The 20,142-nt window shown below is 41.8% G+C and overlaps 1 long non-coding RNA gene across 1 annotated transcript; it reads right to left on the minus strand.

Annotated features, from left to right (window-relative positions):
• Window positions 1-13,262: 13,262 nt before the first annotated feature.
• Window positions 13,263-19,263, minus strand: LOC117511664. Its single transcript, XR_004561027.1, has 4 exons — window positions 19,196-19,263; window positions 18,715-18,719; window positions 16,464-16,468; window positions 13,263-13,273 (listed from the first exon to the last, which is right to left on the minus strand). It is a non-coding gene; the product is annotated as an uncharacterized LOC117511664 (long non-coding RNA).
• Window positions 19,264-20,142: the final 879 nt, after the last annotated feature.

Consider the following 20,142-nt stretch of genomic DNA (forward strand, 5'->3'; position numbering starts at 1 on the left):
TTGTATATGCCAGACCTATATGTGGCGCTGTAATGTTCTCACAAAAAACTGAGAAGAAGACAACACAGTGTTCTGTACCAGGCAGCAGAAGCGGGACACTGAGCAAAATAAAGCCTTTAAGAGAAAAATGGTCCGCATTGATCATCTGAAATAGACTTATTGCATATTTCAAAAAAAGCAGTGTGTTTGTGTATTTTTATAAGACATGGCGTGTGTTGCTCTCAGCCTCACAAAATAATGGACTGAGCGCTAACCAGCAGCTACAGGCTAAATTTCCAGTGCTTACATGATCATTCATACAATTCTGACTGTTTAAAATATTAAAACCACTGACACATTGAATAAATATAAAGGCTTAATCTGACCTCTTATATCGTTTCTGTCGGATTCATCATCACAGCCTGACAATATGACGTCTGGGAAAAACTTGAATTCATTTTCATGGAAATTACTGAATAAATGTAGCCTTTTTAAAGAAGTCCCTCATCACAGCACTCCATTCAGGCATCCATCATCTCGAAAAAAAATTCCATAAAGATTCCAAATTCCACTCCCCCCCCCCCCCCCAAAAAAAAAAAACAAACAAAAAACATAATAATGCCAATGAACTCAGTGTCTTTAAAGAAGTCTCTCCATGTTTGTCTTCTCGTGGTTCATTTCTCAGCGTGAAACACAGGACACCCACGCTTTGTCCTGCCAACAACAACTAAAATAAGTGAATGACAGGAAGAGAACCTCATTGTAAACAGAAACCTTTTCAAGAATTAAAAAATAATGGTATTAACTGGTTACCATTATTTTAAAATAATGATTCTGTTCTGGAACATAAAAAATATAAAGTTTCGAGGTTCATTTTCATTCCTAGCAAAATTCCAAGTTTCTGTTTTTCAAATTGTTTCCACAATGTGGTGTAACAGTATATCTTCCACCCCGGATATGGGGAAGATATACTGTTACACCGGTTCAAAGCCTTGCAGGAAAGTTAGCAAAGTGCAGCCAGACAAATGTATTTATTAACAGAGTAGTTGTTTTAAGATAGAGCGTTTCAAGTTGGAGCACCAAGACTCCAAGATTGTCCTCCCCCTGTCACAAATTGGGACATCGGGAAGCCATGCAACAATGTGTGGATGGCAGCAGTAACAAATCTCCTTGAGCCGAAATGACAGATCAAGGCATTTTTGATTGATCTGTATCAGATTAATTTAACCCAAGTCACCAAATAAGTACAACCCCAATTCTAATGAAGTTGCAATGTTGTGCAAAGTGTAAATAAAAAACAGAATACAATGATTTGCAAATCCTCTTCAACCTATATTCAATTGAATACACCAATGTTATGTTTAATGTTCAAACTGACAAATTTTATTGTTTTTGTGCAAATATTTGCACATTTTGAAATGGATGCCTGCAACACGTTCCAAAAAAGCTGGGACAGTGATATGTTTACCACTGTGTTACATCACCTTTCCTCCGAACAAAACTCAATAAGCGTTTGGGAACTGAGGACATTAATTGTGAGTGCCTTGATTGGGTATAAAAGGATCATACCCAAAGTCTCAGCCATTCACAAGCAAAGATGGGGCGAGGGTCACTTTGTGAACAACTGCGTGAAAAAAATAGTCCAGCAGTTTAAGAACAATGTTTCTCAATGTTCAACTGCAAGAAATTTAGGGATTCCATCATCTACAGTCCATAATATAATCAGAAGATTCAGAGAATCTGGGGAACTTTCTCCACATAAGTGGCAAGTCCGAAAACCAACATTGAATGCCTGTGACCTTTGATCCCTCAGGCGGCACTGCATTAAAAACCAACATCATTGTGTAAAGGATCTTACCACGTGGGCCCAGGAATACTTCAGAAAACCAATGTCAGTTAACACAGTTCATCGCTACATCTACAAGTGCTAGTTAAAACTCTACCATGCAAAGCGAAAGCCATACATCAACAACATCCAGAAACGCCACCGCCTTCTCTGGGCCAGAGTTCATTTGAAATGGACAGACGCAAAGTGGAAAAGTGTGCTGTAGTCTGATGAGCCCACATTTCAAATTGTTTTTGGAAATCATGGACGTTGTTTCCTCCAGACAAAAGAGGAAAAAGACCATCCAGATTGTTACCAGCTCAAAGTTCAAAAGCCAGCATCTATGATGGTATGGGGGTGTGTTAGTGCCCATGACATGGGTAACTTTGTGATGGCACCATCAATGCTGAAAGGTACATCCAGGTTTTGGAGCAACACATGCTGCCATCCAAGCAACATCTTTTTCAGGAACGTCCCTGCTTATTTCAGTAAGACAATGCCAAGCCACATTCTGCATGTGTTACAACAGCATGGCTTCGCAGTAAAAGAGTGTGGGTACTAGAATGGCCTGCCTGCAGTCCAGACCTGTCATTCATTGAAAATGTGTGGCGCATTATGAAGCGCAAAATACAACAACGGAGACCCCAGACTGTTGAACAACTGAAGTCGTACATCAAGTAAGAATGGGAAAGAATTCCACCTACAAAGCTTCAACAATTAGTGTCCTCAGTTCCAAAATGCTTATTGAGTGTTGTTAGAACAAAAGGTGATGTAACACAGTGGTAAACAGGTATGCATTTCAAAATGAGCAAATATTTGCACAAAAACAATAAAGTTTATCAGTTTGAACATTCTTGTCTTGTCTTATCTTGTCTTTGTGGTGTATTCAACTGAATATAGGTTGACAAGGATTTGCAAATCAATGTATTCTGTTTTTATTTACATTTTGCACAACGTCCCAACTTCATTGGATTGAGGTTGTATGTGCACATTGTCTATTTTGCTGTATACCCAGTACACATCTCACTCTGTTTAATAAGCACTAAGCAGTCACAGGCTCAGAGCTGCCACAGCGAAACTTTAAAAATAGACATTGCTTCAAATACACACAAGCCTGTTCCTGATGATATGACCTTCCTCCAGGCCAATCAGGTAGCAATTTCCTCAAAAAATAAATCACTTTTACTCGTCCTGGTCAGAGAGTCAAAATGGCCCTGCTCTCCCTTGTGAGAGTAAAGGTTCACTTCTGAAGACATTTTCAAGATTTTTGTACAACTCTAATATTAACAATAATATAATAATCACCATTGTGGCGATCCCTTGGTGATGAGGAAGATATCGATCGATGCCCGGACAACACGGTGGATGCGAAATGACAGAACAGGCCCATTTTGATGTGCAGTTTCTTACAGACACTGCACGTGGCTACTGATGGAAGCTTCTGCCGGTCAGGTTCTTGCTCTCTCAACTTCCTCTTTCTCTTCTTATCTCTGTTGTTCATCCACATTTTTTCAAAGACTTCCACTTCTGTGTAGTTCATTGCTCACCAGCTGGCTCAGTCCCTTGTATGTTCTTCCCAGGTGTCTCAGTTGGTGGAGCAGCTCTTGAGGTTGTGCTTTGGGAGGTCCTTGTAGCATTTCTTCTGCCCTCCTCTGGACCATTTTCCTGCACTCAGCTTGGAGCAGAAGATATGTTTCGGACATCGGCTGGTGTCGATCCAAACAATGATGCTGGTAGGTAGTCTTCCCACCTGATATGGCGCATATGCCTCAGGGAACATTTGTGGAATTGCTTGAGGGCCTTCAGGTAGTGGCAGTAGGTAGTCCATGTCTCAAATCCACACAGCAGGGTTGGCATGATGATGACTTTGAAGATGAGGAGCACTGTCTCGTGTTGAAGGTCCCTGCTGTTGAAAACATGGGTGTATAGCCGGCCAAAGGCAGTTCCTACACACTTTAGTTGGTGTTAGATCTTGTTATTGATGTCAGCATTTGATGACACATGGCTGCCAAGGTAGGGAAAGTGGGTCACGTTCTCCAGGACCTGTCCATGCAGTTTCACACCAGAAGCTTTGGACTGACCATACTGGGTGGAGGCTGGTGCAGGAGCTGTGTGTTCTTGAAGTTGATGTGAAGACCAAGCTTGGTGTAGGCTTTATCTGAGGTTTCAAGGAATTTCGGAAGACCTTCTACCGTAATGAATGACACTGCTGTCCGCGAGCAAAGTGGTGATTTTCTTCTTGGCGCTCAGTCAGCTCAGGTTGAAGAGCTTTCCATCCGTTCTGTATGTGATGTCAATTAATGGTGGCACCTTTCCCTTGATCAGTTGGAGGATTGTTGCCACAAACATGATGAAGAGCATCGGGGCGATGATGCAGCTCTGCTTTACTCATGATTGAACATTGCTGTTTCCCTGCAGCACGATGGTGTGACTAGCAATCTATCAAAAGTTGCACAATGCACAATTTTTCCATGTGCAGACCAGACAGTAATAGATTAAGGCTAAAATCATGCAAAAACAAGGTAATTGTCAGAATTAACAAAGAAAAATGATGTATCTTTGTTCTCATGTTGGACACTTGTTAACACATCTTTGTTTTACAACTGAAATAGTTGTGGTTTGTGTCTCTGTCCCCATAGAACTAAGCAACCTACTGATCAATAGCCCAGCCGTGAGGTCTGGTGTCAAGGCTGGGGTGCAGACCAGCAAGTAAAAACACAACAGAATCAGTCAGCCCCTCACCATACTAAAAAATAAGTAGAAGGTGAAAAAAAAGAAACTTCTGGTTAAAACTATGTAAAGAAAAAACTGAAACAGAGAGAAAACGTAAGAGAAAAGAAAATAATGAACACAGACACTCAGCACTTCCAGTGATCCTGGTCAATCATATCACATATCTGATGAGAAGGACACAGGTTTGTGCCTCTGTGTGTGTGTGTGTGTGTGTATGTGTGTGTGTGTGTGTGTGTGCGTGATCTGCTCTAGGCATTTTATTTGTGTCCTGTAATCAGGAACACATGACACAGCCACACAAAGTCCTCCAGTGAAGGACCGGAAGTAGGAACACAAGGACCACATCATTAGTCTCACTAGACTATAACCCCCCAGCCAATAGGAGGCTTTCATATGGCGGGAAGGGGGCATGGATGCTAGTGTGTCTACAAGTATGCACATGTACTTCATGATTGTAGTTGCATGTGCGAAGCCTGTAGGCTGCAATTAATGACTTATTTGTTTACTGGGTATAATGAGTCCAGGTTGAATGTTTTTCGGGGACACACACACACACACACACACACACATACATACACACACACAAATACATCTCTTCCAAAAAGCCCACAAGCTGTCCTGCCACATTCACAGCGCCCCTTCTCTGTTCTGCAACCCATCAAGAGTAAAGACTCTAATTTCTGTCGATGGCTTACAGGTGGCCAGTGCAAGGTGAACCACATCCATTCTGCTGGCCAACACACAGACACACAAACTAACACTTAAAAAAAAATCATGCCTCTAAAACCAAGCTTTTTGTAAAGCCACTGCCAAACATCAAAGAGTGAAACACACCTTAACACACCTCAAAGGCATCAGAGACCCACAGTTATGCACGTGTGCATTAAAACATCCAAAATATATGCACACATAAACCTTAAAACATGAAGGGTTTTCATTAAATGGTCTGAGGGTCACGTCTAAATCTCATGTTTCCAAACACACAGTAAGCTTTCTCATGCTTTGTAAAATATCTTCCAACTGCTGGAAACATAGTCCATATAGTCCAATTCTTCAGAATCTCAGTTCTCATGCAAAAAGTCATCAGCAAGAATCTATAAAATATAATGTGATTTAGCACTTAGAACCCTTTGGCTGATGTCAAGTACAACAGGACTAAATGGTGATCTACAGTGTTTTCCGATAAAAGTAAAGTCACCAATCTCCAACAGGATTCTTCATTACCTCAACATGCATTGCTAATAATGAACAATCCAGAAAAAGCATAAGTTAAGGTGACCAGTTTTCAATAAGCCTCTGGTCCAAACCAAGATGTATCACTGACAATTCCTATCATCCTATCACTATTACTCCGAGGTGATCTATTTTCCAAAAACAATGGATGAAAGTCACCAATCTTCAACAGGACTCTATTGCAAGATGCATGACTGGGAATACACACTCACACACACACTCATCTTAACCGCTTAGTCCAATCAAGGGTTGCGGGGGGGCTGGAGCCTATCCCAGCAGACACAGAGCGCGAGGCGGGGTACATGCAGGACAGGACGCCAGTCTGTCGCAGGGCCACAAACAGACAAACAAACACATTCACACCCACTCGCACACCTACGGACAATTTAATGATTCCAATCCACCTAATCCGCATGTCTTTGGATGTGGGAGGAAACCGGAGCACCCAGAGGAAACCCACGCAAACACAGGGAGAACAGGCAAACTCCACACAGAAAGGCCACAGGCGGGAAATGAACCCATGACCTTCTCGCTGTGAGGCAACAGTGCTAATCACTAAGCCACCATGCTGCCTCACTGGGAATAGTAAAATGAATATTCCTTAGTTTGTTCAGATGTTGACACCATTATTGGCAAAAGGACAGTCAAGACCCAAATCATGCCTTCTGATCCATCCCAACATGCATCACTGACATTACTATGGGCTCCACCCCCTGTGAACCTTAACTGGAGTAAGCGGGTATAGAAAATGGATGGATATTCAAGTATAATGTGTTTATGCCATCACAGGCAGACTCAGAGACAGACAGAAGGACAGGAGGACAAGTGCTAAGGAGGTGAGGCAATGGTCAAGTGGTTAAAGCAGTAGGCTTCTGACCAGAGGGTCTTTAATTCAAATACCTGCCAGACTGGAAAATCACTCAGGGCCAGTGTGTAGTGAGCACCTTGCATGGCAGCACCCTGACATCAGCAACCCAATCTCATGCCATTTCATTATGGCATCACGAAAAGTAAATTAATCTATGGCTCGTGATACCGTCACGGAAATGTGGCTGTTTTCGTGACAGGAGCACAAACTCATTTTGTGATGGGAGCATAAAATGCGGGGTGACCTGGAGGATTCTATGTTGCTGTAGGCTCTTGTGAGGGTTAGGGGAACAGCTAGGGTTAGAAATAGTAAGATTAAAAAAAAAAATGCCTGACAAAAATGTGACTCATTTCAAGACAGGAGTACGAAATTAAAGCATGGGACTGGACTGAACATCAGTGTGTGTGAATGTAAAGCTCTTTGACAATGAAAGTGTATCATAAATGCAGTCCATTCCCTGTCAGCCAAGGGGTAATGAAACACTGAATATTATCTTGGAAAGTTACCTTTTAAAAAGAGGAAGTGACTCTTGCAAATGATAATATTGCATGGTATTAGTTTCTGTTTCTAAGGGCCCCTTCACACATAACACGAAAGATGCAGAAACCGGAAGAAATCCGCAAACCAAAAACAAAATGGGGAGCCGCAAAATATTCCACATGCTGGCGGGAGGGACGTACAGTCAGACAGGTGTGCACGATACCGTGGCGAAGGTATTGTGCACACTCATGTTCCTGTGCAAGAACACAGTGCGAGCAAGTGGAAAGTCGCACACACAGAAATGGAGCAAAAACATTAACAAAACATCACAATTTATAATACTTAATTCCTGTTATAAAGAGCGGATTTAGCCTCCTCCTAAATGTACACCAGGAAGTAATTAAATGACGTGGATCACTGTTCTCCCTTTTATGTCTTGCATGAATTACCTGATGCGCCCGTCTCCTGAAGAGCCGGCTGGCTCCCGTGTCATGAAGAGTCAGCTCCCGTCTCATGAAGAGCTGGGCTCTCGTGTCGTGAACCCTTCAGCAGTGATTTGTTGCAAATGTGATCTGTGTTTTAATTATTATAATGTGGGAAAATCCCACAGTGACACGCGCCTTGTGGTGGGGTCCCATGGGGTGATTTCCTGCATGGCACGATATTCACCAGTGGTGGGGATGCGTGACACACCGGTCAGTTGAAGCAATATTTTTTAATTTATTCCCACGTGAGGACAGCATGCTGATGTCCGCCCTTCATGGTACATTTATGGGAAGTTATATCCTTCAAGCCAGTACAGGTGTTCCCCAGCTATGACTTGCGAGCACAGATACCTTACTAGCAGCACATCGCAGGGGGACACGCCCACCTCTGTCAGCGGACCTCGGCAGCTCACAGAACAAAACGGTTCACTCTGTGTTGCTTTGTTCTGTGATTTTAATTTTATGCATGCATTATTATGTGTTTGTCCTGCATCTGTCTGATGTCTACCTTGCGTGCACGGTCACGTCCAGCTGTCAGCTGGCGGTCAGCTGACATGAGCTGTATGTCCACAGCAAAGTGTATGAGAAAAAATGATCACACAAGAATGAGTTCACGCCTTCACGCTGATTTGTTTTATTTAATTTCCAATCTTTCTGTCTGTCATGTAAACTACAATTTATGTAGTGGAAGTGACATCAGCCAGCTGGGCCGGCTTCACACCATGCCGTGCGCTCAGACGCTGAGGGCGTGAACGCCTGCCCAAACATGTGCACTGCGTGTTCACCAGCTGAGTTGCAGGACACAGCGATCAGCTGTCCCAGCCGCACACTGCACTGGTCGGCTTCAATTGTGTTAGAGGGGAAGGGGCCCTAAGCTTTGTCTAATTCAGTTCCCAAAATTTGGCTGTGAGCCCCAGTTGGTTTTTTTATTTGTATTATTCTTCCAATTTAGAACACAGCATGTTCAGTCAGTTTGCTGCATTAGTCTTATCACAGAGACTTGCACAAACACCTACTTGCACATGCCTGAGCACATGTACAATCATTTTCATTTTTGAACGGAAAGACATTTCATAATACCATAAATATACACATTTAAGTCGCTCCTTTAGGAATTAGTTATTTATACAATAATAGGCAACATGTGAGACATGCAGAGGCAGAGTGATTTGACTGGTTACATGAGCAGCCAAATTGGAAGGTTGTGCTGGGTATGTGTTAGTCAGGGTGTTAATGTCAGCTGCACATCTGCTATAGCTCACTGGTTCACTTAATTTATTCAGCAGAAAATTTTCAGCCAAGTACTAGACTCTGAACACAAACACAAGTGAACGTCTTGCTGCAAAATTTTGTAAATTTTCTACATATTTGATTTGCCGATTATTTATGATTGGTCTGATCAACAACTGTATGTTTTGGCTCTTGATCTATGTGTACAATATGGAATGGATACTTACAAAGAACCATATGAGGCCTAATAGATGCATGGTGAGGTGAAGATTACCTGCACCCCTATAGCTATGTGGTATGTTTTTCCAAGCATGAGCCAGCATGCAGCTGCATCATTCCTGAGGAAGACGGTGATTGGGCCAGTCTAGGAGGATGCCTAAATAATACCTGGCTGCAGCAGATAGATGGGTACTTTTGGGGGATAAGTCTGGACCACAGGTCTGTCTGGGTGGTCGCTGGTCGGGACCCAAACCAGTTCCTCGAGCTGGTAATGCAGCAGCAGCAGCAGCAGCAGCAGCACATGATCCCAAAGCTGACCTGATTGTTTTTGATCTTCACTCTTCCTCTCACTAGTTCCACATTCTTGGATGCAATCTGTGTTTCTCAGTCACCCAAGTGAAGTTTAAAAAATGTTCTGCCAAATTACAAGGGGAGACTGTGAGAACTTGAACTCTTTCATTCATTCCAACAGTTGAGGTGTGTTATGTTTGTATTTGTGCACTTCCACAGAAGCAGACTGAAGTGTGGCTCTTTGAAGTCATACCCCTGCCCTTCAAACACCATGCTGTAGTGTGGAACAGTTTTGTGGGAATGTGCCGGTAGGTCTCCCAGACACAGATGACACATTCTCTGACCAGCATGCTTTGAAGCCACTGTCGTTGTGCAAGGTGATAAAATTAAATGCTGTCCATCCAATCAAAGAGACCAATGCAACGGTTGAACTCCACACTGTGCCGACAAGTATGTACCTTGGCGAGGAGGGGCTGGTGAGTTCCAAGCTAAGTGCTTCATGCCACACTTATCAGCTGCTGATGGGACTGATAAATTAAATTGCCTCTTGGCAATTAAACATTAAAAAAATGGACAACATCTCTTGATGTAAATTGTTTGAACTTCTGGAGCACGCAGGGGTCTCAACTTTGGCTTTGGTTGAAGCATGCATGTACAAGATTAAAAGCACGCACACTGAAAATCAGTGTGAAAAAAGTTTCATTCTGTGTGTATGAGCGCACAAAGGGTCACATTTGGTTTTGTCAGTCATGCAGACACACACAAGCTAATTTCAAGAATGCTATTGATGTGCAGCTCAGATTCATGAACGTAATGTCACTGGAACAATTTTAACCTAAACAGATAATGAACATTACCCCCAGAGCAGAGTTTTTCCTTCCTCTTCCATTTATGATCAATTTGAAAACAGTCACTGGACTTGATCAATAAAAACAAGCACAGCTCAAAATTTTTGTTTGACATGGTAGCATTTCTTATTCATGGACTTCTTGGATTACTTTGAGAAGAAAATAGAAGCCATTAGATTGAGCACATCTCAACATGCCTTGGCTCAATCATTGCACCCTGCTGAGGAGGTGGGTGTTATTAATGAGGTGACACCTAGATTTACAGAATTTGACACTATTTCACGAGACGCTCTGGCGAAGCTTGTGACGTCTACAAAAAGCACAACCTGCGTATTTGATCCTATACCAACAAAATTGTTTAAGGACCTATGGCCCATTCTTGGGCCGACTGTGCTGGAAATTGTGAATCTTTCATTAACCTGTGGTTCTGTTCCTAGGTGTTTAAAATCTGCAGTGATTAAACCATTGCTTAAGAAATCTGGTCTTGACCCTGGTGTACTGAATAATTACAGGCCAATATCAAATCTGTCATTCTGCTCTAAAATTCTGGAAAAAGTGGTTTCACGGCAGCTTGTGGACCATCTTACTGAAAATGATCTTTTTGAGCCACTGCAGTCTGCTTTTAGAAAACATCACTCCATAGAGACAGCGCTTATTAGAGTGGTGAATGATTTTCTGCGTGCAATGGATTCGGACACCACGATGGTTTTAGTGCTTTTAGATCTTAGTGCCGCGTTTGATACCATGGATCATCGTGTTTTACTTAATTGGCTGGAAAATTACTTAGAGATTACTGGAAGTGTCCTTGCTTGGTTAACGTCATGCTTGTCCAGTCATTCTTATTGTGTTGTGTATAATAACACTACCTCTGGCCTTGTTGAAATGAAATTTGGAGTCCGACAGGGGTCTGTGTTAGGCCCCTTGCTTTTTTCACTTTATATAGCGCCCCTTGGGCATATTCTGCGGCATTACGGGATTGCCTTTCATTGCTATGCTGATGATACTCAACTGTACATGCCAATAACTGCTGGTAATCTTACCCAATGCCTTGTATTTGTGAGAAGTTGGTTGTCTAGTAACTTCCTACTCTTAAATTCTAATAAGACTGAAATAAATGATGGTTCTGGTCCAGCCAGACATTGGCATCAATTTGACCTGTTGGCACTTAATTTGGGTTCGTGTGTTATACATCATACGGACAAAGTGAGAAATCTTGGGGTACTTTTTGATCCTACGTTATCCTTTGGCCCCCACATTACAGATATTATGAGGACTGCCTTCTTCCATCTGCGAAACGAGGATTCGTCCCATCCCGTCTATGGCTGATGCTGAGACTTTGATACATGCATTTATTTTTTCCAGAATGGATTATTGTAATGCTTTATTTTCTGATCTGCCGCAGTCTAGCATTTGGGGTCTTCAATTAATGCAAAATGCTGCTGCCAGATGTTTGACACAAAGTAGAAAGTTTGACCACATTACACCCATTCTGGCATCCCTTCATTGGCTTCTGGTTTCTGCCAGATCAGATTTTAAAGTCCTGTTGCTGGTCTATAAAACTGTTCATGGATTGGCTCCTTCCTACCTGGCGGACTTGGTTAAGCCCTACGTACCTGTGCGGCCCTTGCGTTCACAGTGCGCAGGGCTTTTGTGTGTTGCAAGGGTGAATAAAAAGTCTGTGGGGTATAGAGCCTTCTCCTACGATCTACCTGCAGTTATTAGGCAGTGTGACATGGTGGAGACTTAAATCAAGACTGAAGACCCGCTTTTTTAGACTGTCTTATCATTAATCTATTATGTTTTTATGTTTGCTTTGTAATTTTTTATTCTACTGTGTTTTACCTTTTTATTGTGCCCTTTTGATTTTAAATTTTTATTTTAAATTACTTTGTGTTGTCATAAATTGTGCGTTATGTGAAGCACCTTGGGGCAACTATGTCATGAGATGGAGTTATATAAATTAATAAACTGAATTAAACTGAACTGGACAATGGTGCTTGGTGATGCCACTATCTCTGTAGGAAAACAATGGTCCAAGTCTTTAGAATCTTGTTGCTTCCTGTCTTACAATATGGTTGGGAGACCTGGATATAAACAGTAAGCTGGATGTCTTTGGTACTTGGTCACTTGGAGGATCCACGGGTATGTATGGAATGACTTTGTTTCAAATGTAGGGTTAATCTGAGATACTCAGACAAGGGGTATCACTTGCATTGTGAGGGATTGTCAGCTATAACATTTCTCTGGGCATGTCCCAGCATGCAGCATGCTTCAGTGTTGAGGACAACAGTGGCTGGAGATGGCCAAGGGGTTGTATACATAGTAAATTTTGCTGAGTAAGATTTACTCTGCTGGGATAACATTTGATCCCAGTCTAAATACAGTAAAAAACACTCTGTTGTTGAGTAGAATCGACTCTACCGGTGTCGCCAACTGAACGGTCAACCCCCTCCCGCGCCTCCACTGCGCATGTGGCATTTCGGTGCTCAGACACTCTGTGGACAGACTGTCTTCATCCAAAGCAATCAAATGGATTAATGGGATTATTAACCATCAGATGACAAGGTAAAACCTCTTAAATCATTCTAAAATCTGTTTTAAGCAGAGACTAGACAGTTTTAAGCAGTAACAATGCATTAATCCGTGACGCTTTGAAATGATGGACAGCCAGTGAACACAACAGCTTGTAGCTGTTGTGTAGCTGTGGCACTGTGATCGCTTCCTCTGCCTGTTATGATGAAATAATGCCGAATTTATGTGGAAATGATTGTTGTACAAAAGCTTCAGATATCTGTCACTGAGACAGATGATGACTGGAGTGCAGTTTTAAGCAGAAACGAGGTGTTAATCGGTGAACCATGGCTGATGACGCATGCGCAGTGAAGGCAGGGCTGACCAAGTTTTAGGGCGGACCATTCATTCTGTGACACTAGTCAGTGCAAGTGGTTTTACTCCAATATGAGTTGATTTTACACTGTGTTGAATTGATTTAGCCCCGTGGTAGAGTACATTTATGGGACCAAATGTTATCCCAGCAGAGTAAATTTTACTCAGCAAAATTTCCTGTGTACATTTCGCCTGGCTGCAGCAGATGGATATTTATTTTCAAGAAGTGGAGATGGATCATTTGTCTGCTTGGATGGTTGACAACCAGGACATCCAGTGGTTCCATGGTGTGGTGAAGCATGGCACTTGCACATGCTTCCAGAGAATTATATTGACTTTCACTGTAGTGCCAAAAAAAAAGCTCATCAGTGAAGTCGAACCTTTTTGTGTGGCCTCATGAACTATGGAGTTTAAGGTATGTGGACAGTCAATCACACAACCAGCTAAATCTGTGTGGGCATGCAGTAAAACCAAGGCCTTATCCTTGCTTGTAAGGACACAAGGTTGTTTGCGCAAGTGACTTCATGTCTATGCTACAGTTAATCCCTCTATGTTTAGTGCATGTCCACCAAATTTTATGCATCTGTGAGGCACATGATGGAACCTTCAGGGTGGCATAGTAAAGTGGGGTTCTCCATGTGGCTTCTCTTCAGGTATTCTTGCTTCTTCCCACAGTCCAGACATACAGATTTGATTAAGTAGGGACACAAAATTGACCATAGGTTTGAAGAACTGTATGTTTGTGTGCGCTAGTGCTGTGATGAACTGGCACCTTGTTCACAATGTACCCTGCCTCTCAAACAACATATGCGTTGAGATATTCGAGATAGATGCAGGGACAGTTCAGAGATTCACTCAAATCAATAACAATATGGACATTTATGAAACAGTAAGGGTAGAAGATAAAACAGACAAAAAATGTTAGAGCAAATATAGATGCAGTGAAAGTCAGGGTGGAAATCCCTGTTCTCTCCCTACAGAGGTGTGCAACCTGTGACGGCATGAGCTGCTCACATACATTTGTCTGTGTACTTTTCTCTGAGTTACTGCAATGGTTGTGCAGAAAGTACATCGTGTGTTGTCTTCTCTGTCAGTTTTGCTCATTAGGATTAATACCACAGATGACACTTCCAATCCTTTCTGTCAACTTGGACCTTTGTAGTAGCACTCAGGCAAGAAACTGGGTTTAGCACTTAAGTCTCTTCATCTCCACATGCAAACATGGACACACGCATGAACTTACCAGGTAACTACAGAGCGGGCCACAAAAAAAGAAAGCATTTTTTGCTTGGGAAGAAAAACAAATAGCTATCACATAGCTGTATATGTGTGGAAAAAAAGTGGAAAAAAAAAAACTGAGAGGGATTTTCAGAAACAATAACAGAGGAAGAAAGACTCAATGCAAGCACAAAAATCATTCAAGAATTGAAGGGCAGGCAGAGAGCACATACCTCTGCCAAAGCCATACGATGCTGAAATTTCAACAGCATTATTGTTAAGACTTAAGCCAAGCTTATTAACAAGATGACTTTCTGAAAATGTAATTTCCTTGCAGATGTGCAGGATATTTCACTAGTTGATTATCAGTGGACGTGCATGACTGATAGGTTCCTGAGACTGAAATGTTTAATAAGGTCCAAACTGGATTATACACATGACATATATTCAGTGACATCTCCCTTACTCTTCCCTCACAATGAATTGTTTTGTTCTTTGCTTTGCCTTTTTTGTTCTCCAACACAAAAACAAACGGGTCTTGGAAGCACTGGATTTGTGCAAGGATTTAAATATAGGAATATTTGCAGTTGGTCTGCTCTGTGTCAGCCTGATCCCGTCAGATCTCAGAAGCTAAGCAGAGCAGGATCTGGTTAGTACTTGGATGGGAGACCTCTTTGGAACACCAGTGGCTGTGTGTGTTTCTCCAGGTAACACTGGAGTTGCATCAGGAAGGGCATCCGGCGTAAAACTTGTGCCAATTACAAATGCGGATCTGGTTGTATCCGCTGTGGCAACCCCGAACAAAACCGGGAGCAGCCAAATGAACAACAACATTTAAATATAGGAATATAAAATACTCCAGCGGATGGCAGTTTTTAACTGAGTCCAAAGTATATTTTGAATACACCCAACCTACTCACCGCCCATAAACTCAAGCCCTGCATTATCATATTGGCTGCCTTCTTAATTCCAGTCTCAGTCTAAGAGTCTGGACTGAATTCCATTCTTTCATTCATTTTCTATATAGACAGGCAAACTCACTAACACAAGTTTCCAATCCACCTAACCTCCATGTCTTTGGAAGAGAGAGAAAGGGAACACATGCGAACATGCAAACAAGTGATTCCACAACCTGCTTTCTATGAGGCAACAGTGTTTCCCACTAACCCACCCTACATAGAGTTATGCCAAAGTAGAAAGAAAAGAAAAAACATCACATCATGTGTAGAATAGCATTAAGGAATAAAATTAATTTGGCTAAAACAAAATAACTGTGATCAGAGATTTTTTTTTCTGCAGGTGTTATGGGGGAGTTTGGCATTTTTATGAGGGAACTATGAAATAAGGGCTTGTGTGTCACGACGGCTCTCTGCTGCACCTCTGCCATGTTCACAGGCGAGCACACACATAGATACCTTCTCATCTGTGACAGTCACTAATGGCATGCAGAATGAACAAAATCATACACAAAACTAGGCTACTGTTCATTACAAATTCCAAAGACCCACACATGTAGCCTACAGCCCAAGAGAAAAAAATGTCATAACAGCACAATGCACCTATAGTTGTAGTTGAGAGCAAAAGCATTAATTATTTTGCTGCTGTCCAGGACCTGTGTTCTCTGAGGGTAAATTCCCAGGAGTGCCAGGTCACTGGTTTGGCTGTCCCCACTACTGTTTCTCAGGTAGTTCTTTAGGCTACACAGACTTCACTTCTTTGCAATTCCACTCATTATTGTTTGGACAGCAAAAACTGGTCCGTTTCAGCAACTTGAAACCGACAACACTCACTACAATACAATGACATCATGATGACATCATCAAACATCACATTCATGCATGTGAAAAATTAGGTCAAATGTCAAATATGATTATACTCATTTTGTGTAAAACAATCAGTTCTGTTTATGAATGCTTATTTTATGAGTGATGACGACGACACACTCCACAAGCCATTTGTGTGTGTGTTGGGGGGTTCGGCACAGGCACACCCATGCGTGTTGCTTGGTAATGCCACATTCATGTTGCACTTAGACAATTTTCACATACAGCTTGAATGTGGTCATCTGCACTCCACTGCCGTGCCAGGAGTGCGAATAGCCGCATCTTTTCTAAGTGCCCAGTGGGAGGTGTTGGATGTTCATGTGTGGCACCTGAAATTTGCCTGACATCTGCTGAGAGGGGGGTCAAATGGGCACTCGTAGGGTACTTGCTGTCTTTTGGCTGCAGGTGTGTGTGAATGGTTGTGGCGACAACTGTACGAGGCGTTTGAGACGGCTCAGATTTTTCACAAGTGGTACGCAATTCCTCCTTCGTATGCCAATCGGCTTCATTCGTGTTATGTGTGAAGGGGCCTTAACGACCTAATTTGCAAAATTGACAATGTCCATGTAATTGTTACTGATGCTGTAGGAGAGAGGATTAACGTTGTGTGAGGGACAAAAAGTGAATAAAAAGTAAATATGCGTAGAACAACAAATCGATTTTCTTCAATTGATACTTTTGTTGCAATTGTTTTTAATTTAGTTTTCTTAACCAAACTTAAAAAAACTGAAGTGGTATTTCCTGCAGTGATTTATTTTTGACAAAGATAAAAATCTGCCCAGAATAAGTGAAGTCACTATCTCAGCCTGTGCAATGAATCGTGGGTACACCCAAAGGTCATTTGTGATAAATTTGACTCAGAAGCACCAAAGAGAGGCAGATTATGAATCACTATTTAGGATCAATGACAGGGAAACAATACCAGACCCCATGAACATTAACAAAGAAAAGTGGACTCAGCTGGGGGTGGGGGGTGGGGTTGGGGGTTGCCGATAAACTAACCCTAAACTTCTGCAATATATTTTTCATTTGAAGAAGCTATGTTTGTTGCAAAATCCTACTAAAGCACTTGTTACAATCTGCATAAACAAACATGGGCATTCATTTTTCCCGTAAACAGCGGTAATACAGTGCATTCAAATGTTGTATTTAGATAAATCCACAATAGCAACTTCAAGAAAACAGGTCTAATGAGTTCTATAAAATATTACGACTTCATTTCACGGAACAATACATGAAATTTGTCGAAAAACAATGAGATAACAGGTGGTTTGATCCTCGTTACAAACATAAACAAACATCGGTGTCCCTGTTTCCCAGAACAGTGATTGCTATGTGCACTAATATGCTCCGTTTTCAGTAATTATACAACTAGTTCACGCTAAATTTGCTAAAAATGGAAGCACAAACACCCAATCTTTGATATTTTGATGATGATACAGTAGTGTTCAGAATAATAGTAGTGCTATGTGACTAAAAAGATTAATCCAGGTTTTGAGTATATTTCTTATTGTTACATGGGAAACAAGGTACCAGTAGATTCAGTAGATTCTCACAAATCCAACAAGACCAAGCATTCATGATATGCACACTGTTAAGGCTATGAAATTGGGCTATTAGTAAGAAAAAGTAGAAAAGGGGGTGTTCACAATAATAGTAGCATCTGCTGTTGACGCTACAAACTCAAAACTATTATGTTCAAACTGCTTTTTTAGCAATCCTGTGAATCACTAAACTAGAATTTAGTTGTATAACCACAGTTTTTGATGATTTCTTCACATCTGCGAGGAATTAATTTTGTTGGTTTGGAACCAAGATTTTGCTCGTTTACTAGTGTGCTTGGGGTCATTGTCTTGTTGAAACACCCATTTCAAGGGTATGTCCTCTTCAACATAAGGCAACATGACCTCTTCAAGTATTTTGACATATCCAAACTGATCCATGATACCTGGTATGCGAGACATATAGGCCCAACACCATAGTAGGAGAAACATGCCCATATCATGATGCTTGCACCACCATGCTTCACTGTCTTCACTGTGAACTGTGGCTTGAATTCAGACTTTGGGGGTCGTCTCACAAACTGTCTGCGGCTCTTGGACCCAAAAATAACAATTTTACTCTCATCAGTCCACAAAATATTCCTCCATTTCTCTTTGGGCCAGTTGATGTGTTCTGTGGCAAATTGTAACCTCTTCTGCTCATGTCTTTTATTTAACAGAGGGACTCTGCGGGGGATTCTTGCAAATAAATAGCTTCACACAGGCGTCTTCTAACTGTCAGCACTTACAGGTAACTCCAGACTGTCTTTGATCATCCTGGAGCTGATCAATGGATGAGCTTTTGCTATGCTGGTTATTCTTCTATCCATTTTGATGGTTGTTTTCTGTTTTCTTCTATGCGTCTCTGTTTTTTTTTTTTTTGTCCATTTTAAAGCATTGGAGATCATTGTAGATGAACAGCCTATAATTTTATGCACCTGCGTATAAGTTTTCCCCTCTCCAATCAACTTTTTAATCAAACTACACTGTTCTTCTGAACAATGTCTTGAACGTCCCATTTTCCTCAGGCTTACAAAGAGAAAAGCATGTTCAACAGGTGCTTGCTTCATCCTTAAATAGGGGACACCTGATTCACACCTGTTTGTTCCACAAAACTGACAAGCTCACTGACTGAATGCCACACTGCTATTATTGTGAACACCCCCTTTTCTACTTTTTTTTTTTACTAATAGCCAAATTTCATAGCCTTAAGAGTGTGCATATCATGAATGCTTGGTCTTGTTGGATTTGTGAGAATCTACTGCATCTACTGGTACCTTGTTTCCCATGTAACAATAAGAAATATACTCAAAACCTGGATTAATCTTTTTAGTCACATAGTACTACTATTATTCTGAACACTACTGTATGTTAATATGCCACAGATTTAAAGCCTATAAAACACTGTCAATGTACATACACACTGCACTAGCACTGGCCTATTCCCGACTGACCTTTGACCAGAAGAGCTAGCGGGATGTTTAGCCACACTGTGCATGCTCCTGCTGAGATAGCAACTTCGCTTATCGACGTGACACACAGGCAGTTGGGACATTCATGTATTATTTTGCTGTTCTGCTTTAATTTTGAGTGCCAGTGAAAAACATTTTCCATTTAGGGTAAAAACAATTTACAAATAGAATTTTATGGGGTGAAAAATAGACATGCACAGTTGCAAAACGGAGGCAGGAACCAGCCTGTTTTGCGTCTGTGTGAGCCAATTGGAAGCGCTCAGTGCAAAGAGCTCTCAGCCGATGAAATGTTGTAACTTGCTGCTGTTTGCCTACCTCCTTTTCCAGCCAGCTGCTGCTTTGAGGACTGGGCCTCCTGTGAGTGCTTTGGGACGGGGAGGGGCCCAGTCATACGGTAGCACCCGCTGCTCATTCTTACGGTCAGTCATCCGGGCATTTAGCCTCTTGGGCCATGTTTTGATGGTGAAAACATCGCCGAGCTCAATAGAAATACATGTAATTTGGTCACTTTCCAAAGGGGTCAGACTCATCAATAAAGTCAATTTAAGTACAATGGTTCATTTCAGGTCAGCTTGGTGTATAAATCTCACTATTCCAGGCAATGACAGCTATCAGCTGGTTGTTAGAAGCAAGTTAGAGACAAAAGCAAACCGGCTAATTTTAATAGACAATCAATACAGCCCGAGCGGGTTTTCATCGAGAGGCTAGTTGCGGAAATACAATGTCTCACAGCACACACTTTGTGTTTCAGGCACTTGTGTGCACAAATAGTTGTAGCAACGGGTGTGGAGGCTGTGACGACATTTCATGGTTTGCACACGATTCCTGCGTCATGCACACTAACTGTGCACTTCGTCCAAACTTCGCACTATGTGTGAAGGGGCCCTTAGCGACAAAATCGCTAAGTTGGCAACTTGCTTCACATCTTCTTTTCCGGTTTTTATAGACGAGTTACAGTGCCACATATAGGCCTGGTATATGTACTACAGCATTTTCAAGCAGTTTGACTGG

Source organism: Thalassophryne amazonica, chromosome 6 (genome assembly GCF_902500255.1).
Source record: "Thalassophryne amazonica chromosome 6, fThaAma1.1, whole genome shotgun sequence".
Taxonomy (NCBI): domain Eukaryota; kingdom Metazoa; phylum Chordata; class Actinopteri; order Batrachoidiformes; family Batrachoididae; genus Thalassophryne; species Thalassophryne amazonica.